The sequence below is a fragment of the Pogoniulus pusillus genome, chromosome 3 (genome assembly GCF_015220805.1).
Source record: "Pogoniulus pusillus isolate bPogPus1 chromosome 3, bPogPus1.pri, whole genome shotgun sequence".
In the NCBI taxonomy this organism is placed as follows: Eukaryota; Metazoa; Chordata; class Aves; order Piciformes; family Lybiidae; genus Pogoniulus; species Pogoniulus pusillus.
The window spans coordinates 4,911,524-4,928,363 of NC_087266.1; positions in this window are offsets into that span (position 1 = coordinate 4,911,524).

Consider the following 16,840-nt stretch of genomic DNA (forward strand, 5'->3'; position numbering starts at 1 on the left):
TAGCATGGGCTGGCTTATTTACAAGTACAAATTACCTGAATTCGCAAATTTCCTGTCCAAATTTTTGGGCCTAGCAACATAATGCTCACTTGATAATCTAGGTCACCTGGATATTTTAAAGCCTGGTGTCATTCTTGCTTTCTTTATGATGACAGTGTATGGCTGTCTGTTTTGCATTTGTCCTGGCAAAGAGATTGGAGAACTGGCAAAACTCTTATATAAAGTAAGCAAAAAAAAAAGAAAGAATCTTAACAGGATGAAGTATTTTATCCTCTGTTTAAAGCATAGAATTTTAATTTATTTCTGTTGTTGCTACTATTGACTCTGGCACATACCCTGAAGTAAACCATCTCTGTTCAAGATCCTGTTCTGCCATACATTCATTTATCTGAAACTGCTGAAAAATTCTTTGCTGAAACAAAGGAAAAAGGTGATTTCCAGATTTGAAAAAGCTAAACAGTAACTAAACAAACTCCCAAACAAATGGATAGTGATGGCTTTTAAAATGCACAAGTGAAGCCACTTCTGTCTCAGACGCCTGGAACTGTATTGTTAAAATCAGGGCAGCTTATCTTTCTGCACCATACCACTGTGAGAAGATCAGTGGTGCTCTGTCTGTGTGTTAAATTCCCCTGAAACTGCAACCTCGTCTTCTTTGTCTAGTAACTGGCCAACAGGGTCATGCATGGCTGCTGATGATATCAATGATTCTACTGAAAGGACTAAATAAACAGTTAAATGCCTAAAAGTTCTCAGCCATGGAAAAGCATCCCTGCAGTCAGAATTAACTTCAGCTTTGCAGTAGCAGAAATGGGGTCAGAGACTTGCCCCATAGTATAGAATCATAAAATCATAGAATCGACTAGGTTGGAAGAGACCTCCAAGATCGTTGGAAGAGACCTCTAAGATTATCCAGTCCAAACTATCACCCAGCCCTAGTCAATCAACTAGACCATGGCACTAAGTGCCCCATCCAGTCTTTTCCTGAACACATCCAGGGATGGTGACTCCACCACCTCCCTGCGCAGCCCATTCCAATGCCAATCACTCTCTCTGGGAAGAACTTCCTCCTAACATCCAGCCTAGACCTCCCCTGGCACAACTTGAGACTGTGTCCTCTTATTCTGTTGCTGGTTGCCTGGGAGGAGAGACTGACCCCCCACCTGGCTACAGCCTCCCTTCAGGTAGTTGTAGACAGCAATGAGGTCTCCCCTGAGCCATCTCTTCTCCAGGCTAAACAATCCCAGCACCCTCAGCCTTTCATCCATGCTCATGACAAATTCACTGAAGACAACAGCTTCTGCCTCTAACTGCAAGATGGAAATAAAACATCTGTCTAGCTTCCCAAGTTTTTTTCCAACTATGTTTTTGGTTTGCGGTGCTGGTCTTCATGTCTGTACTCCACTCTGGTGAGACCCTGTTGGAATAGAAAGTGAGAAGACTGATAACAAATGAGTGGTGGCCTTGGTTCCCAACAGCTGCTGGCTACTTTATCTCAGAAAGGATGGATAATGGAAAACAAGGCGTGGTTTATGCAGAAGACTTCATTGTCCTTGCCTAATTATGATAACCTGTAGGTGTGTGCTCTAGTGCTCAAGACTATATAAAGAGAGCCAAACAATCAATAAAGAGTGTCTGGCATAATTCACACTGAATTGGTCTGGAGTCCATGTGGCATTGCTTTGGATCACACTGATCTCTGTGTAAGCTCTGGCCACGTTCCCACAGCAGCTGACAGGTAGCTGCAACAAGACCTCACCTGGAGTACTGTGTCCTGCTCAAGAGTCCTCAGCACAGGAGAGACATGAAGCTGTTCAAGTGGGTCTAGAGGAGGACCACAAAGATAATCACAGATCTGGAACACCTCTGCTATGAGGAAAAGATAAGAGGGTAAGTGTTGTCCACACTGGAGAAGAGAAGGCTCTAGGAAGACCTTATTGTGGTCCTTCAGCACTTAAAGGAGAGCAGTCTCTTTAGCAGGGCTTGTCATGCCAGGATAAGGGGTAGTAGTTCTGAACTAAAAAAAGAAGACATTGAGACTAAGTGTAAGGAACAAATTCTTCAGAGTGAGGGTGGTGAAACACTGGAACAAGTAGCCCAGAGAGGTTGTAGATGTTGCATCATTAGAAACATTCAAGGTCAATTTGGACAGGGCTCTGAGCAACCTGATCTAGTTGAAGATGCTCTGCTTACTGCAGTGGGAGGTTGGACTAGATACCTTTCAAGCTGTCTTCCAACTCCAACCATTCTATGAGTCTGTATGTTCAGAAGATACCAAACCCACTGGTTAGAAAAAAGTCAAATGATCACCATGCTCCACCAGTACACTCTGCTCCTCTAAAGCCGCTTGGGAGCAATCTTGGATCTAAAGCTAGAAAGGCTTAAGAGCATTTTTATCAATCAAGCTTCTCATTTGTTGAGCAGCAAATGATGCACATCAGATTGTTTCAATTCCAGCTGCTATTTGATCTTGGCACGTTCCTTTCAAGCCCCACTATGTGAAAGTGGTGACAGTTTTATTTGATTAATTGGAAAATGTCCTTGTGAAGAAAGCTGCTAATTCATCTGGGGGAAAATTTGATGGTAACCAAAACACTTTGGTTTTAATCCTTCTCTTGCTGCAACAGGGGAAGCTACAGAAAGCTGGTTTCATTTTCAACATCTCAAGCAGGAACAGTCCATATCTGGGTGTGACTTCTTTTGATGACATTCAAGAATTTCCATTGCTCGAGGAGTTTTGCAGAGAAACACAAGGAGACCAAATCACCACTACATAATGCCTTGGTCTGGATATCTTGGACCAGAGAAGCTAGCCAGAGACACTGCCTTTATCATGGACTCAGACTCCTTGAGCTCCACTGATGCTAGAATCATAGAATCAGTCAGGGTTGGAAGGGACTGCAAGGATCATCTAGTTCCAACCCCCCTGCCATGGGCAGGGACACCCTACCCACCCTGCTGGACTAACAGTAGTGATGCAGATGTGCTTCCTCTAAAAAATCTCAGCCCCGAGAGTAACTACATCCAGTCTTACCTCTAGCATAATTTTAAGCAAACCTAAGGTAATATGAACTCTACTGTCTATCACTCCAGCAATACAATCTTACAAGCAAACTTCACATTTGTAATAGTGTTCATAAAGACCACAATCTTATCCAAGTGGCACAAGAACCTCTCAATAACAGCCTCTATGCATTATACAGGATGAAAACAACTGCTTAGATACTCTACATAAACATGCCCTTGGCTTTGTGATTTATCCATTACAATACAAGAGAAATTCTATGTTAAAATTTACTTTAAACATTTCATTAACCTCCTTAACTCTGACCCAGCATGATGACACATGCTGAGAAACTATCAATATATTTTACATAGCAAATGCATGTCTTTGTCCCCGTAGTTTCTGGCAGAGAACACATAAATGTGGATTTTCCAGCTGTACCAGCTGAGGAAATTAAAGACCCTCCTCAGTAAAACACTTAACATCTCATTAGTTTGAATAGCTTTCAGGGAAAGCTTTAAGCAAAATAAATGACCCCTTCCCTTAACAAGAAGTTAGGGGCAGCAAATAAGCAAATTTGCATATGGAAAATACTTATTATTCACTGGCCCTAAATGTTTCCTGTTCACATTGGTAACAGAGGAGAATCTAATTCTCTACAGTCTTTTAGTGAGGAGCTAGGAAGCTAATGAAGCTAATGGGAGAGGGAAGATACTACTCATGCCTGCCTCAGAAAACAGGCTAAAGCTAGCATTGGCTCTTACTTGCTTGTTTAAACTTGTATCTTAATAAGGCAGGTCTGAGAAGGGTTCCAGATTAATGATGGAGGATTCTAATAAAACAAATAAGCTTGCAGGGTCTTAAAAAAATAACTACAAGGTCAAAGTTTAAGTTGCCAAGATTTTCAAAAGTGTCTGTGATGATTTGCACTACCAATTTATACTGTGACAACTGACAAAGGCTCAGTATCACAGCTGAGTAGCACAGTTTCTCCATGAACAAGTTTCCTGAGACATTTCAAAGGAGGCCACTCAGATATTAAAGATATTGGTGCATTCAGATCAGTCAAAGAGTGGATGTCTTAGCCACAAGGGAGCCAGCTTCTTAATAACATTGCAAGCTGCATGAGATGACCAGCTTGGCTTTACTTTTCAGGAAAGCTCATAGTGCAGCCTCTTTGGATGAAAGCAATGAGAACATGGCTTGCTTGAAGTACTGCAAAAGGCTGTACCATCAGCAAAGCAGAAAAACCTTATATTCCTCTCACTGTCTGACCAAATCCAACCAGTATTGCTCAGGTGTCCTCTTTAAGTGACCTAAGAGAAGCTGTCTCACCATTTTGGCAGCCACCCAGAGCATGCATTCTGTGTGTAAACTTGGGGAGAAAAGACCACAGAGGCAAATGATTTTGCAAGAAGACTGACAGACAAAAAAAACTCAACCAACAACCAACCACCACCAAAAAAAAAAAAAAAAAAAAAAAAAAAAAAAAAAAAGTCAGAGTATTTTTAACAGCAACAAATATTTCACAGAGTTTTACTTTCCAAGGCCTGGCTGCGACTTTTGTTTAGTTTCATTTGTACTTGGCCAGATCCCGGTGTCCGATTTACAGAACATGATCTGCCTTTCCTGTACCTGTGGGTTTTCTGGTAGCTCAGGATTAGCATCTGTTAAAAGCTGCATCTTGGAGCTCTCGAGGCAGCATTTTCAGCTGCACTCACCAATATCCTATGTTAACAAGATCAGTAGCAGTGTGTGGGTTATATGACCCGGGGAGTCGCTCGGCTTGGGCACCTCATCAGTCATTAGCAGTCACTGTAAAAGGGATAGGTTTCCAACAGAGACCGAAGGTGGAGATCAAATGTAATAGCAGCCAGAATGAAATGGGTTTAGGTTTGAGGAGCTTTTGTTTAAACGGCATAAGACTGGTCCATTACAAACATGTAGCTACTTCACAAGGAGCACTGGCCATACAAAGTAATCCCAGAAAAGTTCTCTTTTCCCTCAGCTGCACAAGTGCCCCAGTGCATGTGGGCTGCCCTGTTCCAGTGATGTGCAGCAGCTACGAATCTACTGGGATGCCCTGTGTGATAGCAAGAACATGCTGGTAAATCTGGCTCAGGAAAAGAGGGTGCACATACACGTCAGGAATGTGAAGACAGACTGTAGCTCAGTTTAAAAGCTGTGCATTTAAATCTGCAGAGAAAGCATCTGACACAGAGTTCTGTAAGGAGTTTGAAGCTTCAAACCTGCGATATCACTGCCATTCCACTTGTGTCAGCAGGAGCTTCCCACTGCACTGGACAGGCAATTTGGCCTGGAGAGGCAAAGGAGAGAGGGACAAGACTGGGAAGAAGAAAATTATGAAGAAAATGTCACCTCCATCTCTGGCTTTTATTTGAGCTTTGTCTTTATCCTCCTTCATGCATCCCACAAAAACTTTGTATCATTGTGCTCTCGAGAAGAGAACTGTTCTACAGTGAATATGCAGCCTAAATCACCCAAGGACTGAGAACACCTCAAAGCCTTCATACAGTTCCTGTGGGACACTGAACAGACAAGCTCTGAAGGCCACTCTCCACTGTATCTTCCAGTGCAAAAGCATGAAGCCATCAGGTGAAGCTAGCAGAAGCTAGGTGTGGAACAAACAAAAGGACACATCTCTTCATTCTGCCCTTTAGACACTGTCCCTTTTGTCTCTGTTTTAGGGATGAGGATTACTCTGAAATAACTTCAAAGACCTCTCTCAGAAACTAAGGAGGGATGAAGAAAGAGAAAAGGCAGATAAAAAGAGAAGCCAAATAACTACAGGGAAGAGTGGCTGAAAATAAAGAGAGAGATGACAACAAAGGTTTAAAAGTTTAAGAGTAAGAAGCTAGAGAAGGACAAAGAGCAAAAAAATCCCAAGAGCAGCACCACTGTGGTAAACTGCTGCGACAGTGATGCTATTCTGTCCAGGAGCAGGAAGATGAATAGAAACAAGTCTCAGAGTCTTGGGAACCAGTTAAGCCTAATCCTCCTGTTAACACAACTGTCTGGTTTGGCCAAGACCAGAAGGAGGTTAAGTGAAAAGGTCCCAAAGTGTGGTGAGGTCTTAGGTGGAACAAGTGTAAATAAAAAGGTGAGGAAAAAAGCACAGCCTCAGAAAGAGATTCTAAGGCAGCAAAAAGAGGGAACACAGCCTAGCAAACTTGATCTAAATGTGTGCTAGGACTCAACTTGCGAAAAAAGGCATAAGTCTTAGGCTACTCTATGAATATAATTGTGTCATAACCATAGAATCATAGGAGGATTTGGTTGGAAGGGCTTTTTAAAGAATCACTTAGTCCACCTGCCATGAACAGTAATATCTTTCAGTATAGAAGGTTGCTCAAACCCCCATCCAGCCTGAACACTTTCAGGAATGAAGCATCCACAAGTTCTCTTTGGACCTTGTCCCAACACCTCACCAGCCTTATAAAATTTTTCAGTGCTTGATTGGGAATATTCTGGATTATGTGCATAGGAATCAGAGGGAATAAATCAGCACATAAACTGGGGACTGAATACCAGACTAATAAAGATCATCAGCAAACTAGAACACACGAAAAGAAGAAATATCACTCTCAATACAGAACATCCTGGGTAAATTCCCCTGGATAAAAGAAAGTGAAGGCACTGAGTTATGTGAAAGATGAGTGGATTCTCTTGGGATGTGTTTTCAAAGAGAGCTTGGTGCTGTTACAAGTACAGCTGTCCTTAAAAGGCAGGGATCCTGGCCAAAGGGCTGCAAGTGTTGCATATGCCAGCAGGCCTTAGATCTCACATCCACAACGAATGCAAGAAGCAAGAAGAGAAAATAAGCAGATGAGGAGACTTTAAAAGAAAATGGTAGGTTAAGAAAGGACCACCTATCTGTCTTACCTGTGACATTTAGAAACCATCCATCACCTTGTTTTCTAAACCCCAAACAAAATTACAGAATTACAGAGTTCAGAGGCAACACATATTTCCCTCTGCTCCTCTGCATTGACAATGGTAGGTGAACTGAGTCTCAAACAGATGATAGACAGAGCCATCTCCTTCCTTCTCTGGAAATTGGAGTCATTACTGCAACAGACAGCTGGACAGAGGAAAACATGTTTGTGGCATAAATTCAAGTGCCAAAACACAGATTCTTTGCCAGGTACCATCTGGTTTAGAGACTCATTTGGATTACTTTTAAGTATAGGAGGTATCTTCATCTTACATAGAATTAATAATTCTCTTGGGGAATTCTAACCAGTTCCCACAAGGAATGTCTTGTCCTAAGGGCGAGAGGAAGATACATTGCATGGCCCACTAGGATACAGTCTGGTTTGTACTTAGATTACATACCTTGCTCACTGGGAGCTACAGTCTTTGCAAAGCATTCAGAATTCTGCTTGATATAATCAGTCTAATTTTCTCTTTCCTAGTGGATTGGTCTTTCCCTCTGTGAGCCAGAAATGCTTCAGCTGCAGTGAGAAAAGGGAGGGCTCACTGGTGTCACAGCAAACTTTCCACTATGCCACTGTTCCCATTTGTTCCACACCCTTTAACCAGCAGCTCTTCTTCTCGAGGTCCACTTCAATTCAGTGAATTTTGCAAGAAGTTTGGTCACTTATGGCCACCTCGCTGTCCCTGTAAATACAGGCTCCTCCTCTGTGTCACTTGCTAGCTGTTTCCTGTCCCTGAAGGGACAAACTGCAAGCATCAATTCAGACTGATGGAAAATTTATACCATCACAAAACTCCCTCTTACCTCCTTTTGTCATCCCCAGGACCTCACAGGGACTTGACCTTCAAAGGCTGTGACAGAGCTGCTTTTAGCAGGCCTCAAGTAATCATAGGAGTTTGCCACTAACCTGCCCCCATGTCCAAACTTTCCTCTCCCTGTTTCAGCTAGAATTTGGCTCTTTTCCAAGGACAGAAACACACGAGACAATATCGCCTTTAATCTCCACATCTTGCTTTCCTCATCAGTAAAAGAAGGACAATAAAATACATTTGCACACCTCTGGGAGGTGTTGTAAAGGATAAATTAGTTAATGCCTCTAAAGTGTTCTGTAATTGCCTAAAATGTTGTAATGAAAAGCATGAGTGGCAAGTGAGAAAGAGATCACCTTCAAAGCTCAAGTGATGCTGAGCAGAAGCCTCACAGAAAGAGCCATTTGAAGAACAACTGTGCTGTATACTGAGCTCATTCTTAATTCTGGTGAAAACATTGTATTGGTGACAGTGGAGAAAAGCCACCATCCATGAAAAGTGTCATCCACATTGGCCTAGAGCTCTTACTTTGCTCAGAAGGAAAATAACTAGTTGTGGAGGTGCAAAGAGTGTGCACTTGCTGTGACTTCTGATGTGTAAGCAGGTATCAGGAAACCTGTTGTACTGCTATTACACAGCGTAAGCTGTGTGTTTGGTCTGTGACCAGATGTGACTGAGTCTGTGGGACTATGCAAAGGACAATGAAAGAGGCATTGTCAGCAGCCCTCATCTTAAAGCATCATGACTCAGATTTCATTACCATGAAATTTGCTTTTAAATCCCTACATTTCCTATAGGTAGCAATTGGGGAGAGAGATTAGTCCCTCTTCCTTCTAACTTCTGAGTCCTGGATATTTAATTCACTTTTTTGCAAATTTAAACACTAAAAACATTCCAAAGAAATAAACAAAAGCTGAATTCCTCACATAACCATGCTCCTACAGCATAGAAAGGGGCAGGTTAAGGGAAGGACACCTGTCACAACATGATCCCTCAAGTGTGAAATCACCTTTGTGCAGGAAGGACTATTGCTAAGGTATAAAGGCTGCATAGATTTCTACTGATTTGCTGAGCAAGCTACTTCAGAAATAGGTATGGCTTCTATCTGTCCTCACATTTTTGAGTTATTAGCCAGCAAGGCTGTGGCTCAGGTGCTTTCCTTCTGCATGAACAGCAATATTTACAGCACCCAGAAATAGACCGAGGAGGTGAGACACCCAATCAGTCTGAAAGCCAACGAGCTCAGGCAGTTCCATAATTATGCTTTAAAATACCTGGAGAGCAGGGTTGGATATGTATTCTCCTCCTCCTTCCTTGCCCTTCTCCTCCCCCTTCCTCCCTGTTTCCATATTAAAGGAAGGCTATGATGCACTGTCCAAGGGCTAAGGTCATGTTTACTTTGATCTGATAACAAATTGTATAATAAAGGTTGGTTGTCACTCAAGAATAAAACCTGCTCGTTTTAACTTGTGCTTTGTCATCAGAAGTGGAAACAAGGATTACTTCTTTTCAGGGACACACCAAATGAAGGACAATTTGCAGAAGCCAAATTCCAGACAACTGTTCCACTCTGCAGCAAAACCACAATAAGCTCCAGTTTTTAATATAGCTTCCAGCTACCTCTTATCCAGGAAATTCTGACAATTGTGTGGTGGCGTGGGCTTGAAACCCAGCAAGTCCCAGGATCTATTCTGTCTTCTGCTACAGGCTTGCTTTGTAACTGCTTATTAGTTTCTAGAGAGGAACTCCAGAATTCAGTCTTAAAATAAATCCCAGGGCATATCACCTTTGGCAAGCTGCTGCATGGAGATAATAGTGTTTACTCCTTAGTTTTACAGGGGTATCAGGGTTGTTATTACAACTGTAGTACTTTGACCATGTAAATGGTATGCTGTCATAATTTTCTCTTTTGCTCTATCTAAAACTGGACTTCAAGATTTATAGCCTCTCAGTCATCTTTCTTTCCTGAGTGTCCCAGGCATCAGAAAATCATGTTCACCCGTGACAAAAGCTTGTGAGTCAATATTAAATACAGCTGAAGCTTTGACTCCCTTCTGGACCTCCTTATTATTACATCACTAGAAGAAAAGGTAACGTGGCTAGAAGCCATAGATCAAAGATGTGTAGTTTATCACTTGCTCTGTAAAAAGCTGTCCCTCTGACACTGCTGAGTTTCTTTATTTTGGAATCAATGTTATCAACAAATCATTATTTCCTCCTTCAGAGGCAGATTTTTACTGCAACTAAATACGCTACAAATTCTGTCATCTTCAGAACTGTAACTCACATTTTATCGCCTGGAATAACAATGCTATTTTCAACATTAATATCCTATCTAAATCATAGCCTACATTTGCTTTGTGACTACAGACCTCTCTGATGCCAATACAGAACTCCTATACACCTCCCTGAATACAGGCAGACACTCTGATACATAAAACACTCCTTCAATTAAAAGGTCACTTAAGAATTCTGGGTTTTAAACACCTCAGCTCTTGCTATTTGAACCTCTCTAAAGCCACAAATGAACATCTCTGTCTTTCTTCCTGCACAGGAGTCCTGTTGCTTTGCGTAGTCATTTTGAAAGGCTGAATTCTCACCATTTTATTTATGAATGGGGAGAAAAGCAGTGGAGTATTCTGTTTCACATTTGCTAAATACATAAATGAGATGATCAGTCACAGCGGACTGGGAAAGGAGAGGGGCTGGGAGAGAAATCATAGTGGAAATTCAGTAACTGCATTTCTCTCTTAAAACAGCCTTGCAATAGTTTCAAAAGACATTTTTTTATAGAGCACCTCATGCAATAAGAGTTTAACAGGCAAGGCAGACAGAAGGTTCCAGTCCCAAACTATGGCTCAGTATTCGGTCACTGGACTGCCAAGGACCAATCCCTTACACAATCCCTGAACTCCCACTCTCACCTGCATGCTTCCACCTCTCATTGCCTTTCCTCTGTGCTGACACACTTTGGAGCCACGTCACAAACTGGATCAGGCAACTATGGTCCAACTGAAAAACAAACTCTGCAAAAAAGGGCCAGCAGTATCTTTTTGGTCAGGTCAGATTGATCACCCAGTAGCACAAATACTGCATGCATAAGGGCAGCATCTGGGGAGTGGATGGCTATAGTGGAAAGAGGAGTGTCACTCTCTCTCTACTTAAACCACCAGCAATGCCAACAACATGATTATTAAACTTCATTTGGATGGTCTAAGCACAGGCTTCACTTTGGACATGATGAGTCATTCCCTTCACTAAATGGTACTATTCACATCAAAGAAAGCCCAAGGTTGTCCTCCGTTCTTGTGATCTTTGTTGGAGCCTGGAGTCATGCTACCCATGCAAGCATCCCTCTAGAAAGTTCAATTTGACTTTAATCCCTCCTGGCTGTGGGGAAAACAAACAAACAAACAAACAAAAAAGCCCCAAAAACAAAACCCAAAGCCAAACATGAAAGTCAGAACCTAACAGCTCAAAATGCTGAAAGCAAGAAGAATCTCATACTCCAAAAATGAAAAGACTCCATAGCCCAAGCAATGCCAAATGTAGAACTCTTGTTTAATTCTTATTACCTATTTCGTTTGTTGTTCATTAAGAGGAAAGCAGCTTTCAATGTATCCTACTTTAAAAAGTGTGTTCCCAGAAGAGAGCAGTAAATTGTAGATCAGGATTAGGGGCATAAGAACACTGTGGGACAAAGAGTTTTAGGAAGAAGGTAAGGCAGTAGAGGGAAGGAAGGACATAGAAAGCAAGGACCAGATGGAAAAGAATGCCAGGAAGGAGACAGAAGACCCAAAGATACATTACTCCACTTGAGAAATGAACTAGATGAGTTTGCCCTACACACTGTAGTTTCTAGCTCATTCCTGCACCTACTTGCTTGTTAGGCTGCTATAGCATGCTCTACAGGTGTAGCCTGAATTGTATTGGCCTTGCAAATTAAAATAAAGACCTTTGGGAAACTGCAGCAGGTGAGGGGACACCAAAGAAATTGTTTAAACCTGGGAAGATGATAACAGCTGGGTGAGTGGATGAGCTACATGGATTTTATGGCTGGTATCAGCTGGTTTACGTGGAACAAGAGAGAGTTGGGAGGCTAATCAGAATTTTCCCCCCTTGTATTTTGTCATGCATGGACCATCCAGCTATCATAGCTACATACTCACATGTTGTGACCAGTGGAACATTCTAATTAAACAGGGGGTTGCTTCAGCGTAGTGGTGTTCAAGCTTTGGTTTCAATCATCAAAGCATCTTCTGTTCTCGTGTTACAGCAAATGCCCTTGCAGCTTCTTGGAGCTTGGAGAAGAGTCAGCACAGTTCTAAGTCACAGCAAAGCATGTGACTCCTGAGACTTGTGCCTTGCATGGGATCAAAGCTCTGTCAAAAGCCCTGTACTCATGGGAAATCCTCTTCATAATTAACATTTATATAATGACTCCTTTACTGGCCAAACACATGTTTACATTCCTCCAGTCTGTTTTTTAAGAGACAGCACTGGCCAGAAGTTTTTGCAAGAGCAGTGAAATTGGGTCTTTGTTTTCAGCTATGCTCCATTTACCCATGAGATATTTATCACAGTATCACAGTATCACCAAGGTTGGAAGAGACCTCACAGATCATCAAGTCCAACCCTTTACCACAGAGCTCAAGGCTAGACCATGGCACCAAGTGCCACATCCAACCTTGCCTTGAACTGCCCCAGGGACGACAACTCCACCACCTCCCCAGGCAGTAAGTCTCTAAGGGAATAAATGCTCCCAGACATCCCTTTGCTTATCAAAGAATATGTGTTCTGCTTTTCTTGAGAGTATGTACCAAGGAGAAGTGACAGAGAGGTTTTGGGGTGACTGAGCAATGCTACCTCCACCCCACCAATGGGATATTTTTTGGGGAAGAAAAAACATCTGAGGATCTTTGAGGAAGAATGCTTCCTGTCTTGGTGTTTATTGCCTGTTAAATGGATGGCCTATAATAATCTACAACCACTGTGACTATCACATAATCAAAGTATCAAAAGACAGAAGGTGCTACAAGATTTAGATGTGGTCCAGCTGGCTTTTGAGTAACTCTTCTGATTGCACATTCCCCTTCAGTCTGGCTCTCAGCCTCAAAACTATGTACACCATTTAATTTTGGCTATAATTACAACATCCCTCGGGACTGCTACAACCTCATGAAGGGTCAGAAACCCAAATCTGGGAACTATTGCCTAAGAGTGCTCATGTTCTACTGTGGTTTCTGAAGGATAATTTTATAATGGGCAAACCATCTGTGCAGGGGAAAGTCAGTCCCATGAAGTGATGAGCTGTCCTTTCTAGGAAACAAAATTATCTGCATTAGAGAAAAACCAAGAGGTATGTTCTGGGATGCAATTTGTAGAAGTTCCTCAGGTAACTGCTTCTTCTAAAGCAGTGATATGTCACATCTGAGATTGTGGCAATCTTCATAATTAAGTCCTTTCTTGAACACCTCCAGGGACAGCGACTCCACCACCTGCCTGGGCAGCCCATTCCAATGCCAATCACTCTCTCTGGTAACAACTTCCTCCTAACATCCAGCCTATATCTCTCTCACCACAACTTGAGACTGTGTCCCCTTCTTCTGTTGCTAACTGCCTGGGACAAGAGAGCAACCACTACCTGGCTACAACCTCCTTTCAGGTAGTTGTAGACAGCAATGAGGTCTCCCCTGAGCCTCCTCTTCTCCAGGCTGCACACCCCCATCTCCCTCAGCCTCTCCTCACAGGGCTGTGTTCCAGGCCTCTCACCAGCTTTTTTGCCCTTCTCTAGATGCATTCCAGTATCTCAACATCTGTCCTGAATTGAGAGAAATAGCTGTAGGTAGCTGTATATTTGCTCTCAAACTGAGTTGGGCAGGCTGTCTAAGGAGAAGTGAATGGTGAGAGCAGCTGCCTCATGCATTAATCTGTTGAACATCCTTCATAACCTCAGTTGCAGAAATGTACATTGCAATTTACAGTAGCAAAATTTTGAAGAGAGGCTAGCGATAGTCCTCCTCAAAGAATTTCTCTGGATTCAGTACATGCTACTGAAGAAATAATGATTTCTAACTTATTTGTGACTGGGCTGGTTTGAAGCCCACATCTGATTTCATCACATCTTTCATCAGATCTTTCTTATTGGACTTTTTAAAAGGTTTTCATGACTCATGACAGCATCTATGCTCAATGATGTGCATTTGAGAATGACAGAATTCTGCCCCTTATATTTGCACAAAAAAGTGCCTACTTAGTAAGATACAGCAATTCTGTCATGCACAGGCAGGGACTACATCTAGGCTAGATGTGGCAATAAGATGTTTATTCAGTTGATACATGTTCCTGTTTAATAAACAACTTATCCCATCTTAATATAACACCTCTAACCTCATCGAAACCCATCTTATGCAACAGGGCACACAAAAAATAGAACACGGTGGCTTTTAAGATCTGAACATTTGAAAATGTTCACTCAAATTGAAACATCTTCCAATTTCCTTTCTGATAAAATCCTGCATTCCCAAATCAATAAAACTATTTGTAGGGGATGATGCTACTCTGTGCCAGTAAGACTGTTTGGCAACAGGAACTTACTAATTTCACTACGAAAGTAGTTTTCCTCAAGGTTTTCATTATCACTCACTTTCTCTCCATTTTGTTTGTTTCAGTAGTCCACAAGTTTAAAACTGTGCTTTTTCTGTTCTGTTAAAATATGTGGGCTAATCTCAGGTAAACCACCATATTTGATGTAGTTGAAAATGTTTTAATAACATTTTCAGTTAGTGTAGTTAGCTCATGTGCCAAGTGTTACATTTTTTCATTCCCCACAAAATCAGGACAAACTGTACGTCTCCTGCTGTGTCTGAAGCCGATTTGGCTAACTTTCAACTATGCTAATTAAAGAATCCTATTTTTATCTGATTTTAAAATACTACAGATACACTGCTGGCAATTTGACTTGTTTTGATGCAGAATTAGTTAACTGCGCAAAAAAGTTTGTTTCCTGCTACTCATTTTCACATCCATGCAGGGACTCATGCTCAGATACATGCCACAGTGCTGAGAGATGTCAAATACAAAGATTTATCAAAACCACTTGCAGGATAAGGCTTAAGAATATAAATCTGAATAAACTTCAGTAAACAATGTCTTGGAGCTGAGGAGAAATTAAATGGAAGAGAATGGCAGTGACGAGGTTTAAAGACCCACACTAATCAAAACTCGCCACAGTATTAAAAAATTCTGTTTTGAAAAGAATAGTTTCTAATGTCCTGAACAGTTTGGTTAACTGTTTAAAACAAAACAAAACCCCAAAAAACTCTTTACTAAACAATGCTTATTAACATAAACCACTCCAGCCAGCAGACTGGAAAATATTGAGAAAGAAAGAAAGAAAGAGGAAGAGAGGAAGGGAGGGGAAGAAAGAAAGAAGAGAGAAAGAGAGAGAGAGAAAGAGGGAGGAAGGAAGGAAGGAAGGAAGGAAGGAAGGAAGGAAGGAAGGAAGGAAGGAAGGAAGGAAGGAAGGAAGGAAGGAAGGAAGGAAGGAAGGAAGGAAGGAAAGGAAGGAAGGAAGGAAGGAAGGAAGGAAGGAAGGAAGGAAGGAAGGAAGGAAGGAAGGAAGGAAGGAAGGAAGGAAGGAAGGAAGGAAGGAAGGAAGGAAGGAAGGAAGGAAGGAAGGAAGGAAGGAAGGGGAAAAAAAGAAAGAAAAAAGAGAGAGAAAGAGAGAAAAAGAGAGAGAAAGAGAGATAAAGGGAGAAAGAGAAGAAGGAAGGAAGGATAGATATATTATGTCCCCAAAGAGTTTTGATAGTTTGAAAATAAAAGCCTTAAGACCAGACAGGCACTAAAGCTGCAGTACCAACTCCCTCCCTCCTCACCTACACAATTTATTTCCATAGTGCATTGGTATTGCTGGCCATACTCTCAGCTTACAGGGACAAAACTTATTCTGTTTGAAGTCGGTGGGCACTTTGCCACAGATTCAATAGGAACAGAATTTGGCATCTGAAAGCACGCTGTGTGTGATGAAATATGGACTTGCAAAGTATTTGATCTGTGGTTTTACCTGCCTACACTGCTGTTTTCTTTACAGCTGTTCTTAGTTAAATGTTCTTTAAGGCATCTGATCTTTCAGGTCAACAAGCTGTTGCACAAACTACTTACCTTCTCCCATTTCCTCCAACTGGGTTATGCAATCTGAATCAGTTTAATGCATCTGATATTCATTTTTGCTCATTATCTTTCCCTGGTTTTTTGGGCTGTGAGTAATAAATAGCACAGGTGCACAAAATGTTTGTCAGCATCTTGCTTTTGTAGTTCTTCCTTGGTTTTGGCTGCTCTTGCAATGCACAAAGTCTTTAGCAATGAACAGGCTCTTGGTGAATGTTAGAAGTGAATACAAACACATGCAGGGTTAGTGTTTAACTTGAGAATATCCCAGTGCAATTTGAGAGACTATAATCCTTTCTTTTGGATCATTATTCCTTCTTTATTCCTCTGGTAGCAAGCACTGCCAACATGTCTGGCTTTCTAATGAAAAGGGACACTGTATGAAAAGGCAAGGGAGGGCTTAATTGATTAGCAAAAGCATGCAGAAGACGTGGTCCAAAGAGGAGAACTGGATAGATGGATGCATTAGAAATGAGATACAGATCCTCTGCCACTCTTAGCTTCTATGTTGAGATAAAAAATAACCAGTAAAAATTCCAGTAATTTTGTGATCCATGGAAAGTGCATTTGTTGGCTTGCAGCCAGCTACTAGTGGAAATGTCCACATCACACAACTTCCAACACAGTAGGCGCCCTCTGAAGTCACAGAAGTTTGTTGCCAGATTCTCTTGTAGCTTTAAACTTTTATATGGATTTACCAGGAGGCTACCAAGAGAATTTTAACCTTATCATAGCCTCTCTCCCACTCCACTGTTCTAGTGCTGGCAATTTACTTGTTCCCAGTGTATCACTTCATCCTCTCTTTGGCATCACAACCCCATCTGCAAGTGGTGGGGAGTTGGAGAGAAGGCATGATCTGAGGCAGAGCTGTATTTCTTCTCCTATGTTTGGTCCTCC